We start from the raw sequence: 14,771 nt of genomic DNA, 5'->3' as shown, positions 1-14,771 counted from the left end.
TGGTGCAGGCTTCTGTTTGGTGCCTGATTTCATCCTGGGCTCAAGCATGCGAGGCAACAAACACTCTGGCCTACTCCAGGAAGGCAGATGAACACATGCTTAACTTTCAGTTTATAAAAGCTTCCTTGAACTTTGTCAGAGCATTCTGTGCTTGACCACAACTAAAGTTTGAACCAAAATACTTGTGGTCTGTAAGCAGTGATCCCACCACATGAACCATTGTGTTTTTTGGATGAACTTTTGGTAACTGTGCTAAACTGCTCTGGGCTGAAATCCACTCAGTTACTCCTATGCTTCCTCTTTATCTGTGCCTACTACTTAACCTTTTCCAAAATTGTGCTGTTTTCCATGCAAGTATCAGGAGTGGAAATTACTGAATTAATTTTCTTCTTCCATTAGATGTGTGTGCTTGTGTGGAACATGTAGCTTTATGGAGATGTTTTGTGCCTCTCTGCTTTGCTTGACTTTGGAAATAAACCATCACCCTTCAAAGTGCAAGGAATCTTCCTGTGTAGCAGTGGAAAGTGGTCTTGCTGTGAAACTACTGAAGATAGAGGCAATTACAGGGAGAGGGGATTCGATGAATTACATGTTTTCTGCTGTAGCTGTTACTGTTTTTTCCCTTTTTACTCTAAAAGAAGTCACCCATAAAACATGTACTGTATTTCCATATGTGGGGAAATACAACCATTTGTAATTTCCTAGAATGATGTGTGGCACCTCTTTAGTTAAGAGGAGCCCATCCATCTTTGCCATATTTCTCTTTTGTAAAAGACCTACATTTCCACTGGCAGATGAATGTATTGAACTATTAGTAGAACAGCAAAGGATATTTTGCCTTGACACAGTACCTAGTTTCCTAGATGAAATATCAAAAAGAATTGCAATACCTTTATTTTATAACTGATTGTGTAGAATTATGTATAAATCTGTTGGGTTTTTTTTCAGGGATATACTTTTTTTTTTTTATTTAGGTATGTCTACATCAATTTTTCAGGGCCTTCCATGTCTTTGCTTCTGTATCCCATTGCCTGCCCCTTGATTCTGTTCAATTTTCTTACTAAACCAATATTTATATGAACGAGTCTTTTTTAAAATTTCCTTTGCCACATTTAATAAAGGTTAGAGTAATAGTAATGTCAAAACTACTCTGAAAATTCATTGCAATATTTTGCAAACTGCTATAATACAACACAATGGGAAAAAACTCAGGGGATGGGGGTGGGGTGGCAATAATTCCCTTTATGTAAAACTGTAATTTTGATTTAACTCACAAATGGCTACTACATGTGGTTTTATTTTGGGAAATGTGCTACACCATTGTTTTCTATAATCTCTGCCACATGCTGCCTGTTGTTTTTGTATAGAATAGTGCTTTGTACTCTAGATAAAATAAAGTTAAGTTATTTTCATATTTCTAGACACACCAGTGCTGTGATGGTTAAAACACTGCCATTACTCATATCATGTCTGGTTGAAAGGGTCAGTGAAGAGCCAAAAATTCTTTCTCTGTGGGATTCTGTGCTACTTAATATATGTTGTTATGTTTTCTGGGTTTTCTTATCCGGTGGCATTTATTTCTGCTAAAGTGCTTGTATGTAACATCAAAAAGTTATGGACTGAATTATCAGTATGGTTTAAGATTGGCAGGGCTAAAGGTAAATTCCTAATCTGTCTTTCCCCTAGATTCTATCATCTTGGATTACATCACTGGAGGCATGGAGTCTGTACATCTTTGACTTTATCTCTGCTTTTTTTCATGACCTGTTCATCCAGATTAAATCTACATTTACCAGGTCTAGTTACATGAACTTTCAGCTTCTTCCAAAATCTAAGGATCTTCAGGTTCTCTCTCATTTCATACCTCATGCACTGCAGTTTACTTTTTCTGCTCTTAATATCATACATATGGCTACTCTTCAAAATGTTTCTGTTAAAATTATCTTGATTCTTTCTTCAGTCCCTTCTTAGCTGTTAGCTTCCTTTCTTCTGTGGCATTGAAATGACTGTCTTTACCAGTATGCCTTCTCAATATTTTAATAAACATTATTTTAGTAAGTTCTGCTTTTCTTTCTTGTTCTTCATCCCTATAACCAATGCCTTTCTCTTTTATCCTTCCTTTTTTTTTTTTTTGGTTGTTGGGTTTGGTGTTTTTTTTTTTGACTTAGAAGTTGTAGGCTGAAGCAAAAATCTTAAAATGTTTTCTTTGACTGTATAATAGCACAGCAGGATATGGGTATTTTGCCTTTAGGAACTACAGTAAAACAATAAATGAAGCTAAATCAATACAAATTATGATACACAGAACAGAAAGGGTGCCGGATAATCTAAATTGTATAGTATAGCAGTGGTCTGAAATGTACTTTTTTAGTGATGTGCTGTTAGATAGAAGTTTATCCATTCATGTGTGCAATTATCTGTGTTTCCTAAGACTTTGCCCTGCAAGAGCTGATAACATTGGACTTCCCACCGTAGTAGGGTCTTGATGCTAAATACTGTTTGTACAAAAATGGAATTTCTTTCACATCAGACTTAGAAAATATCATAAAACTGTATTAAAAAACATGTTTTCCCCAAAGTCTTAGTATTTATGTATTATAAAAGGCAGTATATTAATTTCAATGACTTGTTTTAACACCATGAAAATGGAATCATGGAATCATAGAATCACACAATGGTTTGCATTGGAAGCAACCTTTAAAGTTCATGTAGTTCAACCCCCTGCAATGAGTAGTTACATCTTCAATTAGACCAGGTTGTTCAAAGCCCTGTCCCAGCCGACCTTGAACACTTCCAATGATGGGGCATCCACAACTTCTCTGGGCAACCTGTTCCAGTGTCTCACTACATTAATCATAACAAATTTCTTCCTTATGTCCAATCTAAATCTAAGTCTTTCCGTTTAAAACTGTTGTCCCTTGTCCTGTCACTACAGACCCTGGTAAAAAGTCTCTCTCCATCTTTCTTATAAGCCCCTTAATATATTGAAAGGCCACAATAAGACCTTGCCTGAGCCTTCTTCAGGCTAAACAACCCCAGATCTCTCAGCTTTTCCTCACAGGAGAGATGTTCCAGCCCTCTGACCATTTTTGTGGTCCTCCTCTGGACCCACTCTAGCAGGTCCATGCCTTTCTCGTGCTGGTGACCCCAGAGCTGGAGGCAGTATACCAGGTGGGGTCTCATAAGAAAGAGTAAAGGTGCAGAATCACCTCCCTTGACCTGCCAGCCATGCTTCTTTTTATGCTGCTCATGTTACAATTTGCTTTCTGGGCTACAAGCATTCATTGCTGGCTTATATCTAATTTTTCATCCACCAATATCCCCAAGTCCTTCTCGGCAGGGCTGCTTTCAATCCATTCATCACCCATCCTGTACCGGTACATGATACTGGTGAATGCCCTGACCCATGTGCAGGACCTTGGACTTCTGTTGATCTTCATGAGGTTCATATAGGCCCAATCCTCAAGCCTGTCAAGGTCCCTCTGAACAGCACCCCTTCCCTCTAGCCTATCAATACTTTGGAACAAGAAAAGGTAATAACCCAGTGTAAGTTGAGGAAACAAACAGAAAAATATATCCACACTGTACTTTTCATAGATTATCATAGTAATTTAAAAAACAGTCCTGAAATGTTACTCATTAAAATTTTAGCTTTCTTTCCCCCCCCTCTAATCATACTGTTGAAACACATGTAACACAGATGCTGCTACCATCAGAGTACACTTTACATGATTATGTTCTTTATGACGTTAAATTGTCAGAGACAGATAATTCCACAGAAGTATCCTAGTAAAGTGTATCAAATGGTATACTTTCACTTGATTCTCATTTCCTTTTCAGTAAGTACTTTCACATGTAGGCTCACTGAAGATGAATCACTGCCTGTGACTATTTATCTTCTGATTTAGAAATGCATATTTATTTCCCCTGGTCTTTTTGGAAAAGACCTTTAGAATTTGATTAAGAGGAATAGAATGAGGAATTATTCTAAAAAGCTGTGAAAGGTAGCACAGCATTTAATACTGTGTTTTGGACTGTGCTGGAGGAGAGCAATTCATATTCTTATAGGTGTTAAAAAATATTTTATAACTTTTTTTTTTAATACTAAAATCAAATAAGTATATGAGACCAGAAATCCTCTGACTTATGAAATTAAAACTTCTTAGGGACAAAGTAGCTTGTGATTTTTCATATGGCTTGGGAGGGAGCAAGGAAATGATGGAAAATTTTGGCACTGCTTTCATCCTGGGACTTAGACATTAAATAGTGATCCTCTAGTTCACAGCGCTGACATCAGGGTACAATAACTGCAGGAAAAGGTGATATAACTAGCATGGTATGATCATACCATCTGTGCAAAAACAGAAATGTCCTTACGTCTCAAAACTCCTTTAAACATTTCTCAAAATTCCAGCTGAACTGCCAGAGTTATTTGATGATATAGTAGAAGGCATGATGTGCCATACTGACCAGAAATCTTCAACTGTCCAAAATCTTGACCTGTGCCTCTGATAGACTAGTACCTTACATTGAATACAGCTGAACAGCAAAAGGTTAACTAAATAGGATATTGTAAGTGGCTGGAGTAGCTTAATAATGTAAGTAGCTTGGCTCTATCTGGAATATTCTTTCCAGTAAAACCTGTGAAATGCTTCATTCAAGAGGGTGGGAAGCAGAAAAGATAATTACTCTTCACCTATAAATTATAGCTAGTCTTCTGACACAGGTTCATATAGAATCTATGTTCTCATGCTGTCTTAAACGGAAAGTTTTTTTGTGAGTTGTTGTTTTTTTCTTCTTTAACAAAATAAAACGTACAGGCTTATCAGCACTAGAAAAGATATTTTTTTTTATGACAGCAGAAGACCTTCATGATTATCTAGCTGGTCTTTGTAACACAAGGTATGGTACTTTATTTGAAAATTTTTGTATTGAATTTGGAACTTTGTGATGGAATGAGAACATAACTCTTAAAATATATTTACTTTTAAAGACTTAAAGTTTTAGATCATCAACTCCCCCATTAGTGGGCTGTTTCAATGGTTAGTTTCCTAACCACCTGCTACATCCTAGCCAGGTTTCTTTTTAGAATTATCATTTGCTAACTGGTTTTAATTTGCCTAGTTCTTGGTTCATTTGCTGTTGTAGTTAATTATCCTTTTGTCTTCCAGATCAAAAAACCTGCCATCATAAACCTTCTATCCCTGTGTCTACTTACAAAATGTGATCAAGTCTGCCTTGTAATTTCTCTTTGAAAAGCTAAATAAATTAAGCTTCTTTTGTTAATGTAAGGCTGGCTTTCAAGACCGTGGGGTACTCTGTTGCTGGGTTTTGAATGATGTCCATGCTTATGACATAATATTAATTGGACAGTATTTTTCTAAACTGGACTCAGTGACGTATCCTGTAGAAGATACAACATTCTCTCATTCATTATTTTGCTGTAGTCTTTGAAAGGTCTAAAATACCTCCACTGTCTTTTTTTTGATGTCACATCACAAAAAACGGATATGTTAGCACAAAATCTCAGGCCTGAGGCTCATATTTACTTTGCCCATATTATTAGCACTTGAAACTTGTTGAGAGAAAGGCATATAACTTTGGGAATATAGCCCTGAGTCTAGCCAACCCTTACATGGTTGCAGTTGGTAAGAAGTCCGGCAGTACACTGAAGGTTTTAAAAAAGGTACTTATGCAAGGAATATGTGTATTTGGTCCTTGGCCACTTCAGTGTGAAGTAAAAATGGACTAATTTAAACAACCACTGATGAAATCCCTACCCTGACTCTCAGTCTGTTGAGTGGGTGAGTCTGATGCCTTTCTTAGGACATCAACCAAGCTTTTCAGGTAGACCTGATGTACTATGCCCACCTAACATTTCAAAGAAGCAAAAGCATTCATAACTATTCCAGAGTTACATTTTCCTATATATTATACATTCAGAGAGTAGTATGTTTGGAAAGTATCCAACTCACAATGGAATTGACTGGGCTGTTACTAGGAAATGACCATATAGACTGCGTCTCCCTTTTTAATCTGGACATAGCCACTCACAGACTCATAGTAATCCCTTTGGGTATTGAGCTCAAAAGCTGGTATCATTTAATAATAATAAAAAACAATAATAATAATAATAAAAAAGGCTTCATTATAAGCAGTGTTAATGCTGAATAATAAGAAGTCTGCAAAGGTTGAGTAGGTAGGTCTGTATAGCTGGGAGAGGCACGGTGACCCACAACTGAAATAAAGGAGAGAAGAGCATCTTTGATTTTACAAAGCTTTTAATCAGTTGTGTTTCATATTACATTTCACATGACTCAATCTAATTAGCCACATTCTGAAACGATCTTTTAATTGAAATTTCAGGAAGGGTTTTCTATTTATGCCTATACCCACTGTGCAGTAACATGAAGAATAAAGGAGTGACTTTGTTTTGAAAAAAAAAAAATAAAAATGTCATATGCTCTGCAGTGCCATCTACAGTATTTCAGTCAAGACTGAACCACTTAACAGGAAACAGTGCATGTTGCTCTCTAAAGGAAAAGTGAAGTGCAAAGTGTGAATATATCAATATCAAAGAAAAATTAGGGAACTGAACTATAAACTAGCGAGAGTCTTACTAGATTAATACTTTATATCCAAAGGTTTTTCACCTATGATTTAAATATATTTTATCAGAAAGGATATGAACTGCTTAATAACATCTGAACATGATGAAATGATGCCATTTTGTAAGAATATGGCATCACCATGGAAATTACAAATGTACTTGATACTGTTTTTTAAAAAAAATTATTCAGATCATCTGCCTTTGCCTCCTGCCTTCAGTCCTTACCATACCTGTCTTGCATTTTCACACTGTCCTCCATGTCTGTGAGAACTAGAAATGTGAAACAATACATAGAAGTAAGTTTTGTCACATCTTTTCATGAGTATTAAAAAAATAAAATCTCTTAAAGGACTAACATAAGATTTCTGACAATTGGCAGGACTACTCCAAATGTTGAGAAAAAATAACTGTTTAGGTTATAAAATAAGATTTCATTCTAATTTGATTGAAACAGTGTGGTACTTACCTTATATGAACTTCATTTTTTCATACGGTGTGGAAGTAATTTTTTGTTTAGAAACAAGCTTATTTTTATGATTTGACAACTATAGATGTTGTAGTCAGAACACTATTTTTTTTAACATCCTGCTTTTTAAATACTATACAAACTATTCCATACAGTGTATATACAGATGAAAAACTTTTATTAATGTAAGTAGAGTTAATTATGCCTCTAAAAATTTATTACTGAACAAAGTAAACAGTGGTGAACATTATTAATTAGAAGCTGGTTTTAATCATTACAACCAAGGTAATTTTTTCTTGATGACTGAGCTTAGAAATTACTTCTTTGAAAATATTTTTTAAAATACTTTAAACAGTAATATATAGAACAAAGCCATTATATACTTATTTAACTACTTACTACTGTGGAAAAGTTTCACAGGAACATGTATGCAAGAACTTGTTTTCCAAGTAATTACTCAAAAAGTAAAATAGTTGCCTATGAAAACATGAAGACATGCTTTTCCTGGGTTTTGTAATTTACTGCCCTTTAATTGCTGTAGAAGACCAAATTTTTGTAACGTTTGAGTGGGAAGATTTTTTTCCTATCTCTTGCCTAAACACTACCAAAAATAGAGAACACTGGCTCCCAGTGCAGGGTCAGAGCAATTATAATGCTCTTCAATGATGATAAATGAGAACTCAAAGTTGGAGCTTATCACTATTGTGCAACTTCAGTATAACAAATAAAAAGAAAATTTCCTACGTTACATACCTCAGCATCTAACTCTAACAATTGACCTTAATCATAAAATTCCTGGAGATCTTGTTACCTCAGCAAGTTATCTGGATACCAAAGTCAGCATCAAAACTAATTCACTTAAAAGGTACAATCTGCCTGTAAATCATTAAAGGGACCTGTCAGCTTCTGGTATTCCCCATGACCAGATGGAATATATTTTTGGGTATAAGTCCACTTCCATGCTGTGTGAGAGCCTGGGTGCAGGACTGTTTGTGGGGGAGACTTCAAACAGAGGTCCTTTGACCACAGTTACTAGATATCATCTATTAGAAGAGAGGCCAAGGCACAGGTTTGCAAGGGGCTGAGGATGAAGGGTTAACACCAGATTGACTGGACAAGTCTTGCTGTTTTTTTCAAATGGTAAACCACAAATAATAATAATAAATGTTAATAACACATGTAGTGTATGTGTATATATACAAAATAAATATCTTGCTCAATTGGAATAAAGTGTTCAGACACAAATATTCATGTTTATTTTAAGCTATATATATTAGTAATTTCCTGTCACCTTCCTTTTGTTCCAGGTATTAACAATCATCCCAAGACACCTCCTTTTAATTGTCCTGTCTGTAGTTTGTGATTTAAATAATTAAAAGTGATTCTAATAAAGTTGAAGAATAGTTCAACCTTTTAAACTTGTATTTGAGTCCTGGGAAAAAAAGTAGTTACAGTTTTTTTGTTTTCTTCTTGTATTTTAGCTGTCTCTTGCATTTGACCTAAAATTGCAAGAGAGGCATTTCTCTTTGCATGGTCTCCCTGAGCCAGCCAAAACCACATAATGATGGAAAACTCACAAGAAAGCCTATTCTTGCAAAAAAAAAAAGAAAAAAAATTGCCTGGTTGTCTGAAATGTTTTTCCTTAGCCTGTTATTTCAGGGAAGGGGTGGGAACAGGGATGTTGTTCTTTGGGTAATGTGTGGGTAGTGATTAGTATTGCAAAAGCTTAACAGCTGGACTGCTTAGCTGACAGAAACAGGGAGCAGACAACTGCAAAAGGATAAAAAGGCAGGGGACCAACCCCAAACCTCTCATTTTATTCTTTAAAGAGTCATAACAATAGCCTGTTAGGCCGTCAGCAAGTATACAGCCTGGGAAAAATGTTACATATTCACATCTTAAATGCTGGGGTCGGCACAGCGTCTAGCTACATGGGGATGAGGAGCAGTCAGCACAGCTATGACTGCCGCATGACACTAATGTTCAGGGGACCTGACCTGTTCTGTTCTCAATGTGTGAGTTACACTCAGGAGCAGAACGACCTCTGTTTGTAAATCAAAAAATCATCAGTAAAAAAAAGATCAAAGTTTTTGCTGGAGTATCTTTTTTCAAATTTGGATGTGTGAAAGTTGGTGTTCTTATTTTTGTAAGTCATTGCTCGTCATCTTCATGGTTCCTTCATGTATCTAGCTGTTCGGTTGCAGCTGGCTCAAAAATAAAGTGTTTTTTAGAAAAATGTACTGAGATGACTGTTTTATTCAAATGGGTAGACCTGTAATAGAAACTTAGACTTTTATTCAGGAGCACACTTTTAACCAGAAGAAAGCTCCTCTAAGCATGGCTGGACTTAGGTACAGTTCTGCTGTGATTTAGAAATGCAGACTGGAAGTGCTGTTTGGACAGCGTTTGGAAGCTAGGCCATGAGGATAAATGTAAAAAAAAAAAACCAGCCTGGCAGGCAACAGCAAGCAGAATTCCACCAAAACACTTCAATAAATGCTAGACTGGCCCTCTGTAATTAGGGTTATTTTTGGAATTTGAGGTAACAAAACAGGACCATGTGAGTAGGAACATTTTGTTGGTTTGGTTAGTGCTGTCTGCATTATCTCCTGACTAGAATGACGGAATGTTGGCCCCCATTTCTGTGGCAGCGAGGAAACAGGTAGGCCTTGAACCCTTCAAGGACTCCATCTTGTCAAATGAGAAACCTGTCAGATTCCCATCAAGGAATTCTGACTTTTGTGTTATATTCCAGCTCTACCTGTTTCGGCCTTTCCGGTAGCCTATCTCCATTTCTTGGCTTTCAGTGTCTGGTGCTGTACAATTGGTTAGCTTGTTCCATGTTTGAAATACTTGTTTCTTTTCATATTCCTTTTCTTTTAATTTACCTGTTACATCTTCAGAAAAAAAAAAAACAAACCCAAAAAACAACAAAACAACAACAACAAAAACAACCAAAAAACCAACAACCAAACCCCAAATACCTCTTGGACTGTGATTCCTCACTGTTCAAGTCATGCTATATCCTTAAACAATCCACTAAAGATCTAGAGCTGGCAGCACTAAACACAGAGGAACCAAGAGTGCAAGCTAGTCTCAGAAGCAGCAAAATAACTTTTACCTATGCGGAAGACAAAAGTGTTATCCCTGGAGGTAGCTAGTTATGTGTTCTCTAGAACTGAGAAAATATGGCAACGAGGAAATAAAAGACAAGTGAAAGGATCAGAAAGAGCGGATATAAACAGGCATGCAAAAAATTCTTACTAAATTTCTTAATTCCCCAAGATTTGTGTGTCCCCTGTCAGAAATCTGTTTCTGTTGAGGCTCTTGGCAGGGAAGTAAATAAAAATTCAAATTATTGAACCAGCCTTGAGCAAGTTGGACTGGGCTTGAGGAGAAAATTTCTTCCCCTTGTTTCAGATCTGAATAAGTTTATGCTGGCAGAACTGGAACAAAGGAATCTCAAACAATAAATGACCAGTCACAAGCCGAAAAACATAGAATCATAGAAAAAATATGACTGGAAGGGACTTCAGGGTATTATCTGGTCCAGTCTCCTGCCTTAAGGCAGGTCCATGAACACATGTCATTCTTGACAGAAGTTTGGATAACATCCTGGAAAAGGTCTCCAGTGAAGCTGTGTACATCCCCAGAAAATCTATCCCAAAGCCCTACAACCCTTACAGTTACAAGGCTATAGTCCTACCTGTAACATACTGCTTCCTTTAGCACCTTAGTTTAAGACTTTGGGTTATTTAAATAGCATGATCAATACAAAACTCAAATATTAACATTGAGGCAATGTTAATACAGATGATTTGGAAAAGAATGTGATGCTGGACCTTTTTTATATAAATTAAATTATAATTCTTCATTTAAAAATTTATAATCATTTATCATTAATTGCCATAAATTATACATCATTACTATGGTTTTTGTTGGTTGGAATATGTAAATACAGTGTGCAGAATATATTCTGCATACCATCTGTGAGGTCAAGTCTGGGTTGATACAGGAAGTGAATCCTGACTGTAAGATCCAACAGTTACTAACAGTAACTGAAAAACTAATGTACAAGAATCTTTCTTCAAAATATACAAAAATGCTTGATTTCACAGACAATGTTATTGTTAAATTAATGATTCAGGAATTTATACAAAGCCTACCCATCTGTTTAGAAGAATAACCTTGCAGTTCACTTAAATACATTGTTCCTTTTTTTATTATGTTCACTATAATGTTAGATAAAAATGTAACCAGTACTATTAGAACAAAAAAAATGTTTTCTGAAAATCTCAGGGATTTGCGTTCTAGGTCTTTAGGTAAATATACACCTCTAAAGTATTTCAGAAGTACTAATCAGAAATTTAAAGTCATTTTGACAGTCAACATAGGAATTGCATTTTGCAGAATTTTGTCCGTAGTACACCATAGCAGGAAATGTTAAATTCGCTTGCTCTGCTACACTGGAAGTTTAAGTAAGGAACTGATAAAGATATAATTAAAATCTGGCAATTTAAGTGTATCTCATGAATTATTAAAATCTTGCTCCTTCATATCTAGCTGTAATTATTTTGCTGTACTCCTCCAGCTCTTGCAATTACTCTTCATGGGGCCAGACTGACACCTAAAGGGGCCATCTGCAAACCTCAGATAAGGGCCATAGCTCACTTGAGCAGCTGTAGGGTGGGTGGGAGAGGGGAAGGCTGGAGCCTTGGGGCTCTGGGAATGTCTTGGCACTCCAGGATGCCTCCTGGTAATATATGGGAGAGCAGATGGATTTCCTTATTTGATTTTAATATATGGACCTATATCAGGGTTGAAGTGAGCAGAATGAAAGCTTCCAGAGAAACAGTTGATGCCAATGTTGAAACGTGATCGTCTGCAATAAATGCCTCAGTCTTGGACTGTCTAAAATTCCTGGGCTTTTACACAGCTGTAAAAGCACCTTGTTTGCTTTTAGGGATGAGTCAAAGGCTGTCTTCTGTGGGAGTGTCTTGATTCTAACAGCATTCTGTGGAGGCTGAAGATAGCTCCACAACTAGCAGGGGAGATGTGCAGTTTTATATGTGTAGCTGCCAGTTCAGACAGCGTATGAAGTGGCTCCTTTGATTAAATAGATTATTTACCAATTTCCCCACTTTTCCATGTGCTTGAACCATGTGCAGATGCACTGACCGTAGCTGATCAGAGGAGGCAGCCGTAGAGCATTACAAAGGCTTCTTGGAAGGTTTTAGTTTTAATATTATTAAATATCAAAAAACAGTCTCAGGGTAACCTGTGGGCCTGTGACAGCTGGGGGGTCTGGGAGCACCGGAGGCTCCCTGTGCGGTGGCAGGGAAGGGCCTGGGGATGAGGACGGGCCGAGGCTGTGCCGCGACATGGGCCTGGCTCAGGGTAGCCCATGGCCAGGCAGGGCAGGGCTGCGGGGAGCTGGAGACAGACTTTGCTGCGGCACCATGGAGGCAAGCACTGATAGTCCTGGCGGGCTGACGTGGGGTCCTGGGCCATGGGCAGGGTGGGCAGAACCCCAGGGGGGCTGGGCAGGAGCAGTCAGGGCTGGTGGTGCCCTCAGGGCACTGGCAGTAAGTTCTAGTTTTATTATTTCAAGTCTCATGCTGGAAAAAACCTTCCCTATTGCCAGTTTTATAAACTCTCCTTAGTTTGTTCTTATTTTAATGTAAACAAGAAAATGTTTGAAATACATTTCAATGTATAAACAGTGCATAAAATCAAGAAATCAAGTGCTTTTCAGCTTCGCGTGTCACTTGGATTTCCTCAGAGCACATGTCTCTCTAGGGAAGCTCTGCCTTAAACATACTATTAGTAATTCTAGCAATGCGCGCGCTGAATTTTAAAGTCTGTTAAGTAACCTCAGTGAGTTTAGTAAGTCTAGTGGCTGAGTAAATGTGCACTATGTATCAAAGTGCTCATGGAGTTAGAGTCTGATGTTGAACTTCAGAAGAACTTTCACTCCACGGAGGGAAAATTGCCCCTTTAATGTTAAGACCCTGCCTTGTGTTAGTCATTTACAGGAGGCCATGGTGGGACTACAACTCCTTTCCTTCACAGGAGTTCAGTTTTGCTTTAGTAAGGAGAAGCATTCACACATAGCAGGTGTGGGTGCTTTCTTCCTTTCACCTTCTATCATGAATGCAAAGAGGTTTTGGGTGAAGGAGTGGTAATTTAGAGTTTCCTTTAAGTTTTGAATTGCTCTCTGGTAAAGCTTTTATTCCCTTATCACTTAAATTAGAACGTGAATTTAGGGCATTAACTTGTGAAAAGGAGTAACTATCCCCTACCTACTTGCTGAGATCGGGTCTGAGAGAAGGGAGTTTCACCAGCACGATATTTGGAGAGAACAGAAGGGCTGTTACATTTAGCTGCAGCAAATTGCTTTCCTGCCTTGGGAGCAAAAAAGCTGGGAGCAATGTTGCCCTTTGAGTGGCTCCAGGCTAAATCTTGCCTGGATTGTCTTCTGTTTCCTTTGAGAAGAAGTGCTGGTGAGAGACAGTTGGTGTTCACTCCATAATTTATGAAGTTTGTGCACCAAGAGTAATGACAATCTTTGTGCTATATTCCAGACATTAAAAAAAAAAAAAAAAAAAAGAGTTTGTTTGTGTGATTGGGAAAAATTATTTATTTTTCTTGTGTAAACTATATCCCTTCTAGGATGTTATTATTGGTTTAGTTGTGTAGCCAAAACTTTTAAACATTGCCTAATCTAAGACATGAATCTTTTGCTGTGGTATATTTTGCTAGTTACTTTTAATTCCTGCTTGTAGCTCTTCCCAAAAGTTTTGAGACAGCTCTCTAGGCTGAATATTTTTTTTTTTTTGACAGAATTAGTAACGGGAGAGAAACTTTGAATATATATGAGTGCACATGGATGTTTCTACATGCAAACAGCTGATGAAGCAGGAATATTTAGTGGTGTGAAGTACTGTGGGGAAGAGAAGCCAGACTAAAAATTTAAACCCTAAATAATCCACTCTGTTCAGTCATGGCTGAAGGCTAGAGCTGTCCCATGATTACTTAAGAAAAACAATAATGCTTTCACAAGGTGAAACAAACACTGTGAAGAACAATAAGCAATACAAAATATTTATAAGCAAGTACAGCAAACAGAATCACAAGTCTGGGCCCTGGATATTTTTAACTGTATGGAGCTGACCTTTGAGTTATATAAAACATTCCAGCATATACATACTTTCATTCCTTTAATTTGTTCTGACATTGTATATACAAAGTATTTGTTCAGTGTCTTATTTTACAATTTTCTGCAACTGACAATGCTACTATCTTTTAAGTTTTCTTTGATGTCTCTTTAGAAAAAATTCTAAATTATTTAAAATACCAAACATCTGGACTTTATAAACCAAAACCATCCAGAAAAATTCTGTGTGTGCAGTTCTTGATAACCTTTGACTAAAATCTTGTCATCTGGTTTTCTTTCAAGCCATGGTTCAAGAAAAAAAAAAAAAAAAAAGGAAGCGTCTCTGTCTTAGATTGAATACCCAGAGTTAAAACAGGAGTACTCTTCACTTTAAGTCTTTCTGAAACAACACGTCAGCTATGCTGAAACCTTCCGTGTCATCAAGTATATACCACCACTGAAGTTTAAATTTAACCTGCTCAAACTTTCACTACTTCTGGCTTCCAATTTCCTGTGCCTTCTAATGATGCTTTTCAAAT

The sequence above is a fragment of the Falco biarmicus genome, chromosome 3, assembly GCF_023638135.1.
Source record: "Falco biarmicus isolate bFalBia1 chromosome 3, bFalBia1.pri, whole genome shotgun sequence".
Classification (NCBI taxonomy): Eukaryota; Metazoa; Chordata; class Aves; order Falconiformes; family Falconidae; genus Falco; species Falco biarmicus.
This window is presented reverse-complemented; position numbering follows the sequence as displayed.